A 12,260-nucleotide genomic window follows, 5' to 3' on the forward strand; every position below is an offset into this window, starting at 1 on the left:
TCCCTGGTCTAACCATGTCTCCATAATGGCCACAACATCATAGTCCCAAGTACCAATCCACACTCCAAGTTCACCTACCTTATTCCTGATGCTCCTTGCATTGAAGTAGATAAAGTTCAACCCACCATCTGTCTGCCTGTACACTCCTGTGACCTTGATACCTTCCTTAGTACCTCAGCAGTGGCTTCTGGACTAAAGCTCATTTTCCTATCCCCCTGACAAATTAGTTTAACCTCCCCCACCCACCGAAGAGCCGTAGCAAATTTCCCTCCCAGGATATTGTTGCCCCTCTGGTTCATGTGCAAACTGTTCTGTTTGTACAGTCCCACCTTCCCCAGAATGTGCTCCAATTATCCATATAAATGAAACCCTTTCTCCTACACCATCCCTGCAGCCACATGTTAATCTGCATTCTGTCCCTCTTCCTCAACTCACCAGCACATGGCACCGGCAACAAACCAGAGATGACAACATGCTTTGTCCTGGCTCTCAGCTTCCACCCTAGCTCCCTGAATTCCTGTTTTAAATCCCCATCCCTTCTCCTAACTATGTCGTTGGTACGGATGTGCACCACGACCTGTGCCTGATTCCCCTTCCCCCTTAAGGATCTTGAAAACAAGGTTTGAGACGTCACGGACCCTTGCACTTGGGAGGCAACATACCATCCGTGTGTCTCTTTTGCTGCCGTAGAACCTCCTATCTGCCCCTCTAACCATCACATCCCCAATTACTATTGCTCTCCTTCTCTCCCCCCTTCCCTTCTGAGGCACAGGGACGGATTCAGTGCTGGAGATCCAGTCACCCTGGCTTACGACTGGTAGGTCATCCCCCTCAACAGTATCCAATGCGGTATATTTGTTGCTGAGGGGAACAATCACAATGACGACTAGCTATGTGGCACAATGTGATGGTGCCCTGCTGCAAACAAGTCTGATCCGATCTGAGTTCTGCATGCACACTGATACCTGGGCCCACATGGGATTGAAGGAGCATGAGCCACCATATATGGCCTTGGGACTGCTAGGGGAAAGTGGGTATCCAGTGGCTGCTTGGTTCTGGGATTGCCATGGCAGCTTCAGTTATTCGGTGACCCTGCAAGGCACCCTGAACTGGCAGGAATGGGTTTGTGAACAAAGAACAAAGAACAAAGAACAACCCAGCACGGGAAACAGGCCCTTCGGCCCAACAAGCCCGCGCTGCCACATCACCCTACACCTATTCTACCCTGCGTGTCTACGAATGGAACCCCTAACTTAGCCAGATTCAGGGGAGAATAGTGTCAATTTGGTAAAACCAATCCGCCTAAGAGCACATCTTTAAAAACCTGTTTAAATAAGTTTAAAGCACTTTGTTCTTTGTAGAACTGTTTAAAGCATTTATTGTATTTACTGCTTTAAGAATTCTGAGGGAGTGGTTAGAAGGAGTTGTGGACCAGCCAGCTTTAAATCAGCGCCAGGTTTAAAAGGAGGCCTGGTGTAGACAGCGGGCAGCGTCTGAGCGGGCAGCAGAGTGAGAGGGAAGTAGAGTGAGCAATTAGGGCTTAATATCAAAAGGGCTGGAGAGAAAAAGGGCCAGGTGAGTTCGTGTGGAAATTTTCAACATTACTACAGTGAATAATGGAGGGGCATGTGATGTGTGGTTTCTGTATGATGTGGGAACTGGTGGACCACAGGGTCCTCCCCGGTGACCATGTCTGCAGTAAGTGCAGGTTGCTGGAGGAGCTCCAGTTCAAGGTAGATGAGCTGGCCTCTGAGCTACAGACACTGAGGCTCATCAGGGGGAGAAAGGGTGCCATTGTCAATGGGGTGCAAGAGACATCCACCCCCCCTAGACTGGCTAACTCTAAGGGTCAGGAACAAGAGGGGGCTGCTGAGAGGAGGAAGGAGGGTGGGGAGAGGAGGCCTCAGACTCTCAAGCTGCATAACAGGTTTGAGGTTCTTGCTTCCAGTCTGGACGAGGACGAGGGAGGTGAGGTCAGTGAGCAGACTGCACACGGTACAGTGATGCAGCAGGACATAGGCAAAGAGAAGGGGAAAAGGAACGTAGTTGTAATTGGGGATAGTGGGGTTAAGGGTATTGACACTGTCCTTTGTCACAATGACAAAGTGCACAGAAGGGTGTGTTGTCTGCCTGGTGCTCGGGTCCGGGATGTCACATCTGGGCTGCAGAGGAACCTGGAGTGGGAGGGTGAGAATCCGGTCATTGTAGTACATGTGGGTGCCGACGACGTAGGCAAAATGGGAACTGAGGATCTGGAGAGGGAGTATGAAAAGCTGGGAATGGAATTAAAAAGTAGAACCGACAAGGTGGTCATCTCTGGGCTACTGCCTGAACCGAGTGCAGACGGGCGTAGGGTTGATAGGATTAAGGAAGTGAATGGGTGGCTCAGGGATTGGCGTGGGAGGAATGGGTTTGAATTTATGGGGCATTGGCACCAGTATTGGGGTAGGTGGGACCTGTTCGGGTGGGATGGGGTTGGTCTGAACGGTGCTGGGACCAGAGTGCTGGCGAATCGTGTAAAGAGGACTGTAGACAGGGCTTTAAACTAATTAGCCGGGGGAGGGGGGAGGGTGTGAGGGTAGGTGACATTACGGGGTCTAAAGTTAAGGAGACGGTACAGGTAAGGATAGAGGCCGAGGATGTCCCAATAATAGAGGGAGTAAGGTGCGTGAGTATGGTTGGTGGCGTTCCAGCAAATAAGGTCCGGGTGAAGGCTGGGATGAAGGCGCTTTATCTGAATGCGCGAAGCATTAGGAATAAAGTGGATGAGTTGGTGGCGCAGATCGACACAAATGGATATGATCTGGTGGCCATTACAGAGACGTGGCTGCAAGGTGACAGGGACTGGGAGCTGATTGTCCAGGGGTATCAAGTGTTTAGGAAGGATAGGCGGGAGGGAAAAGCGGGGTGCGTAGCTCTGCTGATTAAGGATAGCATCAGGGTGGTAGCGAGGGATGATATTGGAGCCAAGGAGCAGAACGTGGAATCGTTGTGGGTAGAGATTAGGAACAGCAAAGGGAGGAAGTCGCTGGTGGGTGTCGTCTATAGGCCCCCGAATAATGATCTGGAGGTGGGGCGGGCTGTTAACGCGCAAATAAGTGCGGCGTGCAGGAATGGGACGGCCGTAGTTATGGGGGATTTCAATCTGCATATTGATTGGTCGACCCATGTTGGACACAGTGGGCTCAAGGAGGAGTTCTTGGAATGCTGCTGGGATAGTTTCCTGGAACAGTGTGTGTTGGAGCCAACGAGGGAGCGAGCTATCTTGGATCTGGTGCTATGTAATGAGGCGGGTAGAATTAGGGAACTTGCGGTGAAGGATCCTCTTGGGGAGAGTGATCATTGTATGGTGAAGTTTCTGGTGCAGATGGAGGAGGAGAAAGTGGGTTCCCGGACACACCTCCTTTGTTTGAATAGAGGGGAGTACGGTAGGATGAGAGAAGAATTGGCGAATGTGGACTGGGGAGCGCGTTGGAAGGTAGGTCTGCTGAGGAGCAGTGGAGGATCTTTAAGGAGATCTTTCTTGGTGCTCAGCAGAAATTTATTCCGTTGGTCAAAAAGGACCGTAGGAGGAGAGGTAATAAGCCGTGGATAACGAAGGAGGTGAAGGAAAGTGTTAAATTAAAAGTGGAGGCGTTTAGAGTAGCTAAGAGTAGTGGGCGAGAAGAGGATTGGGAGAGGTTTAAATGTCAACAAAGAAGTTGATAAAGAAGGGTAGGAGAAACTATGAAGCTGGGCTAGCGCTTAATATAAAAAAGGATAGCAAGAGTTTTTATAAATATATAAAAAGGAAGAGGCTGGCAAGGGTGAACGTTGGTCCCTTAGAGGATGAGAAGGGGGACTTAGTGGTAGGGGATGGGGATATGGCTGAGGTCTTGAATAACTTTTTTGTTTTGGTCTTCATGGAGGAGGATGTGAATAATTTGCCGGATGTTAGAGATGGAAAGGTGGTAGGACTGGAGGGTCTCGATGACATTATTGTTACTAGAGAGGTGGTGCTCGACAGACTGGAGGGGCTGATTGTGGACAAGTCCCCAGGACCGGATGGAATGCATCCGAGGGTCCTGAAAGAAATGGCGGAGGTGATAGTGGATGCCTTGGTGGTTATTTTCCAGACGTCGCTGGATTCCGGGGAAATGTCGGAAGATTGGAAAATGGCTAATGTTACGCCGTTGTTTAAGAAGGGTGCCAGGCAAATGGCGGGGAATTACAGGCCTGTTAGTTTAACGTCTGTTGTAGGTAAAATGTTAGAATCCGTCATCAAGGAGGAAATAGCGAGGCATCTTGAGGGGAACTGCTTGATAGAGCAGACGCAGCACGGTTTCGTTAAAGGGAAGTCGTGTCTGACAAATTTACTGGAGTTCTATGAGGATGTGTCTAGGGCGGTGGATAGAGGAGAGCCAGTGGATGTGGTGTTTCTTGATTTTCAGAAGGCGTTTGACAAGGTACCTCACAAGAGGTTATTACAGAAGGTCAGGGGGCATGGAGTTGGGGGTAGGGTGTTAGCGTGGATAGGGGACTGGTTGTCAAATAGGAGGCAGAGAGTGGGGGTCAATGGGTGCTATTCGGATTGGCGGATGGTGACTAGTGGAGTGCCCCAGGGGTCGGTGCTGGGGCCTCAGCTATTTACCATTTATATAGATGATCTGGAGGAGGGAACCGAGTGTAGGGTGTCGAAATTTGCTGATGACACCAAAATTGGTGGAAAGGCAAATTGTGCGGAGGGTGTGGAGAGTCTACAGAAGGATCTAGATAGGCTGGGCGAATGGGCCAGGAAATGGCAAATGGAATTTAATGTTGGCAAGTGCGAGGTGGTCCACTTTGGTAGGAATAATGGTAGGAAGGATTATTACTTGTGTGGAGAAAAACTGCAGCAGGCGACGGTGCAGAGGGACCTCGGGGTCCCTGTGCATGAGTCGCAAAAACCCAGCTTGCAGGTGCAGCAGGTGGTCAGGAAGGCGAATGGGATGCTGGCCTTCATCGCGAGGGAGATTGAATATAAAAGTAGGGAGGTCTTGCTGCGGCTGTATAGGGCATTGGTGAGGCCGCAGCTGGAGTACTGTGTGCAGTTTTGGGCGCCATACTTACGCAAGGATATTTTGGCCTTGGAGGGAGTGCAGAGGAGGTTTACTAGGCTGATGCCGGAGTTGAGGGGGTTGAGCTATGAGGAGAGGCTGAATAGATTAGGCTTGTACTCGTTAGGGTTTAGAAGAATGAGGGGAGATCTCATTGAGACATATAAGATGATGAATGGGATGGATAGGATAGAGGTGGAGAGACTCTTCCCGCTCAGAAAGGATAGTAGGACTAGGGGGCACAGCCTCAAGATAAAGGGGGGGGTGGTTTAGAACAGAGTTGAGGAGGAACTTCTTCACTCAAAGGGTGGTGAATCTCTGGAATTCTCTGCCCGTTGAAGTGGTGGAGGCTACCTCGCTAAATATTTTTAAGACGCGGGTTGATGGGTTTTTGATAAGAGAGGGCATTAAGGGTTATGGGGAGAGGGCAGGAATGTGGAACTGAGCCACGACAGATCAGCCATGATCTTATTGGATGGCGGGGCAGGCTCGAAGGGCTAGTTGGCCTACTCCTTCTCCTATTTCTTATGTTCTTATGTTCTTATCTTTGGGGTGTGGGAGGAAACTGGAGCGCCCGGAGGAAACCCACGCAACCACAGGGAGAATGCACAAACTCCCACAGACACAGGCCCAAATCCATGTATCTGCACAGTCAGCAGTGCTAGTCACCGAGCTGTTGCGGCGCCCGTCTACCGGTCCAGGATCAAGCACACACCGACACCAAGTACTAGGCCACTCCCGGAACCTCCAAGAGCAGCCCACACATGACCCACCGTGTGCATGCCCCTCGTTTGACAACGAGGTGGACCTCCACCTGCGAAATAAAAAGACAAAAACGTTAATTTACAAATCTGCATTTCCGGTGTCTCCCAAGGTTCTGACCTTATTTAATAGCCCCTACTATACCCCTCCATCCTCGTTTCACTCATGTGTCTGTCTAACTGAACCTTAAACGAGTCCAACGTTCCTGTCTCCACCATCCTACTCGGTAGCGCGTTCCATACCCCCACAACTCTCTGCGTAAAGAACCTTCCTCTCACGTCCAAATTATACCCCTCACCCTTAAATCATGACCTCTCGTAGTTGTACCCAGTCTAGGGAGCAGTCTCTCACTATTGACTCTACCTATTCCCTTCAGTATCTTATGTACCTCTATCATGTCCCCCCTCAATCTCCGTCTTTCCAAGGAGAAAAGTCCCAGTTTCTCCAACCTTTCCTCGTAACCCAGCCCCTCCATGCCAGGCAACATCCTGGTAAACCTCCTCTGCACCCTTTCCAGAGACTCCACATCCTTCCGGTAGTAAGGTGACCAGAACTGGATGCAGTACTCCAAATGTGGTCTAACCAACGTTCTGTACAACAGAAGCATTAGACGGCAGCTTTTATACTCTATACCCCTTCCTATAAAGGCTAGCACTCCATAAGCCTTCCTAACCACCTTCTCCACTTGTGTCGCAACCTTCATGGATTTGTGAACCTGCACTCGCAGGTCCCTCTGTATTTCTATACTCCTAATCTGTCTACCTTTTATCACATAGCTCCTCTCTGCATTATTCCTTCCAAAATGCATCACCTTGCATTTGTCAGGATTAAATTCCATCTGCCACCTATCTGCCCAATGCACCAACCTATCTATATCCTGTTGTATCACTTGACATTCCAGTTCAGCACCCGCCAACCCTGCCATCTTGTGCACTCGATTGTAAGTGCAGTGAATGATAAGCAACATGTGGCTGGATTTAGAGGTTGTAGTAGAGGTGTGCTGACAGCCCTCCCCTGCGCACAACAACATTCACATCCCCTCTCACTAAGGTCGAGCTATGGTCATCCCTGCAGGATATCCTCAGACTTTTGAATGGACCTGCCTCGTATTATATTGATCTCTCTCTGCACCCTGGCTATGACTGTAACACTACATTCTGCACCCACTCTTTTCCTTTTCTATGTATGGTATGCTTTGCCTCTGTAGCGCAGAAACAATACTTTTCACTATATACATCTGACAATAATAAATCAATTCAAATCAAGTCATTCAGATAATAATCTGCCTTCATGTTTTTTGCAACCAAAGTGGATAACCTCACATTTATCCACATTATACTGTTGCATCCGTCATCCATTTTCCCACTCACACAACTTACCCAAATCTCATTGAAGGATCTCTGCAAACTCCTCAGTTTGTGTCACCTGCAAATTTGGAGATATTACGTTTTGATTCCTCATCTAAATCATTGATATACATGATCAATAGCTAGGGTCCTTGCACTGAACCCTGCAGTACCCCACCAATCCACTTGGAACAAAACCTGTTTATTCCTAATTTTTGTTTCCTGCTCGCAAACCAGTCTTCTATCCGTCTCCTATTCCTAATCCTATGCACTTTAATTTTACATAGAACATAGAATATAGTGTATAAGATGTTGAGAGGTGTAGATAGAGTGGATTCTCAGAGGCTTTTTCCCAGGGCTGAAATGGTTGCTACGAGAGAACACAGGTTTAAGGTGCTGGGGAACAGGTACAGAGGAGATGTTAGGGGTAAGTTTTTCACTCAGAGGGTGGTGGGTGAGTGGAATCAACTGCTGTCGGTGGTGGTGGAGGCAAATTCGATACAGTCTTTTAAGAGACTTCTGGGTGAGTACATGGGACTTAATAGGTTTGAGGGTTATAGGTAAGCCTAATAGGTAGGGATATGATCGGCGCAACTTGTGGGCCGAAGGGCCTGTTTGTGTTGTAGACTTTCTATGTTATAACAGTACAACACAGTACAAGCCTAACAGCCTTCGATGTTGTGCCGAGCTTTGTCCGAAACCAAGATCAAGCTATCCCACTCCCTTTTATTATGGTGTACTCTCCAATGCTTCCACATCCTTATAGTGAAGTAACCAGAACTACACACACAATATTCCAAATATGGTCTCACCAAGGTCCTGTATAGTTGCAGTATAACCCCACGGCTCTTAAACTCAAACCCTCTGTTAATAAACACTAACGCACAATAAGCCTTCTTCATGGCAATATCCACTTGAGTGGCAACCTTCAGAGATCTGTGGATATGGACCCCAAGATCCCTCTGTTCCTCCACGTTCCTTAGAACCCTGCCATTGACCCTGTCATCTGCATTCAAATTTGTCCTACCAAAATGAATCACCTTGCACTTATCAGGGCTAAACTCCATCTGCCATTTTTCGGCCCACTTCTGCACTTTTTTGGCCATCTCTGCATCCTATCAATGTCTCTTTGCAGCCTAAACAGCCCTGCACCTCATCCACTGTTCCATCAATCTTGCTGTCATCAGTAAATTTGCTAACCCACCCTTCAGCCCTCTGCTCCAAGTCATTGATAAAAATCACAAATAGCTGAGGATCCAGCACTGATCTCTGTGGTACACCACTGGTAACTGGTCTCCAGTCTGAGAATTTTCCATCCACCACCACCCTCTGTCTTCTATGAGATATCCAGTTACTTATCCATTCGACCAGATTTCTCTCTATCCACAGCTCCTTACTTTCTTCATGAGCTTACCATGAGGAACTTTATCAAACACATTATCAAAATCCATGTATTCAACATCAACTGTTCTACCTTTATCTACACACTTAGTTACCTACATGTTACATGTTAATCTTCTATGTGGGATCTCTATTTTCCACCAAATCATTTATATATCCAAACCATAAATGTGCCACCACTGATCCCTGTGGTATGTCACTAGTCATAGCCCTCCATTCCGAAACATAATTTTCCACTGCTACCCTCTGTCTTCCATGACTGAATCAGTTCTGTATCCATCTTGCCAGCTCACCTCTGACCCTATGCAACTTCACCTTCTGCAGCAATCTGCCATGAGGGACCTTGTCAAAGGCCTTACTGAAGTCCATGTAGACAACATCCACTGCCCTACCCTCATCAATCATCTTTGTCACTTCCTTGAAAAACTTGATCAGGTTGGTGATACACAACCTCCTGTTCACAAAATCATGTTGCCTCTTACTAATATGTTCACTTATTTCCAAGTGGGAATATAAATCCTGTCTAGAAGAATCCTATCCAATAATTTCTCTACCACTGACATACAGCTCACTGGCCTGTAAGTACGTGGATTTTCCTTGCTACTGTTAGAACGCAGAGGTGGATCACCCTCCAAGAACTAACACCTAACCACTCAAAGAGGAGTTCCTCGCCTCAATCTGTAAAAGTGAGTGTGAACTGATACAATCTGCACTTCAGCAATATTTAGTGGTTAAATCAAAATAAATTCCTGACATTTTCTCTAAAATCAGCAAGTAGCTCATTATTTATCTAACTAACAGTGGACAACTTGACTAAACTATTAATAAATCAAATAAACAAGATTCCAATGGTATGTTTTTCCAATAAATACAATTTCTACCGATTAACAAAATATAATTTATTTACTCTATAACTGCAACCAGGTTTTGTGTCTTTCATGATATTCTGGGCCTCTGCTGTTGATTATCCTGGCTGGAACTCCTGTCTTCTTTCTTCTTTCTTTTTTGGTACGTTTGCTATTTAGGTAGTGCTTTGAGCTAAGAGTTGTGATCTGTGGCAGCTGGCAGTTGCTCTCTGTCTGTCTGTCTGCCTGTCTGTCTGTCTCTCTCCAGGGCTGAGAGCTGAATTAAGAGCTGCTACTCTGGACGTATGGTAGTTGCGCTCTCTCCTTGTCTCACTGCCCCCTTCCTTTGAAACCTGTGGTGACATATCAGTATCCCCCACAATAGGATTGGTCTTAGTCTGCCAAAGCCATCAAATTTAAATTTAATAGGTTGTTAGTATCCAAGTGTCTGATTCAAACTGATTGGTTAAGTTTAAAAACCTGATCTGATTCAAATTGATTGGCGAAATTCAAAAGTCTATCATCTTGGTCTTTCATTTTCAATTCTCAAGTACTTGCATTTTAAAAAAAATCTAAACCTAGAAAAAAAATCATCTTTTAACAGAACCTTTCCCCTAGCATTTTACAGTTGTTTAATAATTTTACAAACACCAACTTCTCACCCTTCACAAACACCCACCTTTTATACAAAAATGAATCATCATTATCAAAAAGTGGCTTCATTTTTTTAAACCCACGATAAAGCATTCTCAATAACATTTTCACAACCGGCAACATGTACAATTTGTAAATTAGATGCTTGTAACATGAGACTCCAACAAAATCTCGTGTTCTTGTCTTTAAATCTTTCAAAGGATTGTGATTGGTATACACAGTCATCTCAGATGCATTGTTTGCCATATAAATATTAAAATACAACAAAGAACAAAGAAGAACAACCCAGCACGGAAAACAGGCCCTTTGGCTCAAAGACCCCGCGCCGCCATCTTAACAAAGCATTTTCCGACACCTACCTTGCCCGTGTGTATGCGAATGGTACCCCTATTGTAACCAGATTCAGGGGAGAATAGTGTAGGGACAATTTGTTACACCAATCAGCCAAAGAGCACATCTTTGGGGTGTGGGAGGAAATCGGAGCACCCGGAGGAAACCCACGCAACCACAGGGAGAATGCGCAAACTCCCACAGACACTGGCCCAAATCCATGTATCTGCACAGCTAGCAGTGATAGTCACTGAGCTGTTCTGGTGCCCATCTGCTGGTCCAGGTCGAAGCACACACAACGACACGAAGTACTAGGCCATTCTTGAAACCTCCAAGAGCAGCCCACGCACAACCCACCGTGTGCATGCCCCTCATTAGACAACAAGGTGGACTGACACACCTGCGGATTAAAAGAGACAAAACATTAACATGTAATATTACATTTCCAGTGTCGTCCTGAGGCTCTGACCCTTTTTAAAATCGTCTCCTACAACCCTCCATCCCTGTTTCATTCATGTGCCTATCTAAGTAAACTTTAAACAAGTCCAGCTTGCCTGCTTCCACCACCTTACTTGGTAATGCATTCCATACCCCCATGACCCTCTGTGTGAAAAACCTCCCTCTAGTATCCAAATTATACTTCTCCCCCCTCATCCTTAGCTCGTGGCTCCTCGTGATATTTGTCTCCAATCGAGGAAAAAGCCTGCCACTGTTGACTCTATCTATACTCTTCTTTATTTTATACACCTTTATCAGATCCCCCCTTAATCTCCGTCTTTCTAAGGAGAAGAGCCCCAGTTTACCCAATCTTTCCTCATAACCCAGTCCTTCCATACCAGGCAGCATCCTGGTAAACCTCCTCTGTACTCTTTCCAGGGTCTCCACGTCCTTCCGGTAGTAAGGTGACCAGAACTGGACGCGGTACTCCAAATGCGGTCTAACCAACGTTCTGTACAACTGAAGCATTAGACGCCAGCTCTTATACTCTATACCCCTTCCTATAAAGGCTAGCATTCCATAAGCTTTCTTCGCAACCTTCTCCACCTGGGTTGCCACCTTCAGAGACTTGTGCACTTGCACTCCCAGGTCCTTCTGCATTTCTATACTCTTAATTGGTCTACCTTTTATCATGTAACTCCTCCCTGTATTATTCCTTCCAAAATGCATCACCTCGCATTTGTCAGGATTAAATTCCATCTGCCATCTACCTGCCCAGTATACCAGCCTATCTATATCCTGCTGTGTCACCTGACAATCCTCCTCGCTATCCGCCAATCCTGCCATCTTGGTGTCATCTGCAAACTTGCTGATCACACCACGTATGCCCTCTTCCAAGTCGTTTATATATATTATGAAGAGAAGAGGTCCCAGTACTGAGCCCTGCGGCACACCACTGGTGACAGACCTCCAGCTAGAAAAGGACCCTTCCACTACTACTCACTGTCTCCTGTTGCCTAGCCAGTTTTCAATCCATCTAGATACCTGTCCCTGTATCCCATGTGCCTTAACCTTTTCTACCTGCCTACCGTGAGGGACTTTGTCAAACGCCTTACTGAAATCCATATAGATGACATCAACGGCTCGCCCATCATCAACCGTTTTTGTCACCTCCTCAAAGAATTCCACCAGATTCGTAAGGCAAGACCTCCCCCAAACAAAGCCATGTTGCGTATCCCTAATCAGATCGCGACGCTCCAAATGCTCATACATCCTATCCCTAAGAATTTTTTCCAATAATTTTCCTACACTGATGTCAAACTCACTGGTCTATAATTACCAGGGTTATCCCTACTACCCTTTTTAAACAGCAGTACCACATTAGCTACCCTCTAGTCCTCTGGGACCTC

The 12,260-nt window shown here is 46.8% G+C and overlaps 1 protein-coding gene across 1 annotated transcript in view; it reads left to right on the forward strand.

The window, feature by feature from the left end:
• The window catches only part of LOC145345623 (dynein axonemal heavy chain 8-like), a 1,557,438-nt gene that overhangs the window by 657,340 nt on the left and 887,838 nt on the right, over positions 1-12,260 (forward strand). The window lies entirely within an intron of this gene.

The sequence above is a fragment of the Carcharhinus amblyrhynchos genome, chromosome 7 (genome assembly GCF_965287045.1).
Source record: "Carcharhinus amblyrhynchos chromosome 7, sCarAmb.v2.hapA, whole genome shotgun sequence".
NCBI classification, from domain to species: Eukaryota; Metazoa; Chordata; class Chondrichthyes; order Carcharhiniformes; family Carcharhinidae; genus Carcharhinus; species Carcharhinus amblyrhynchos.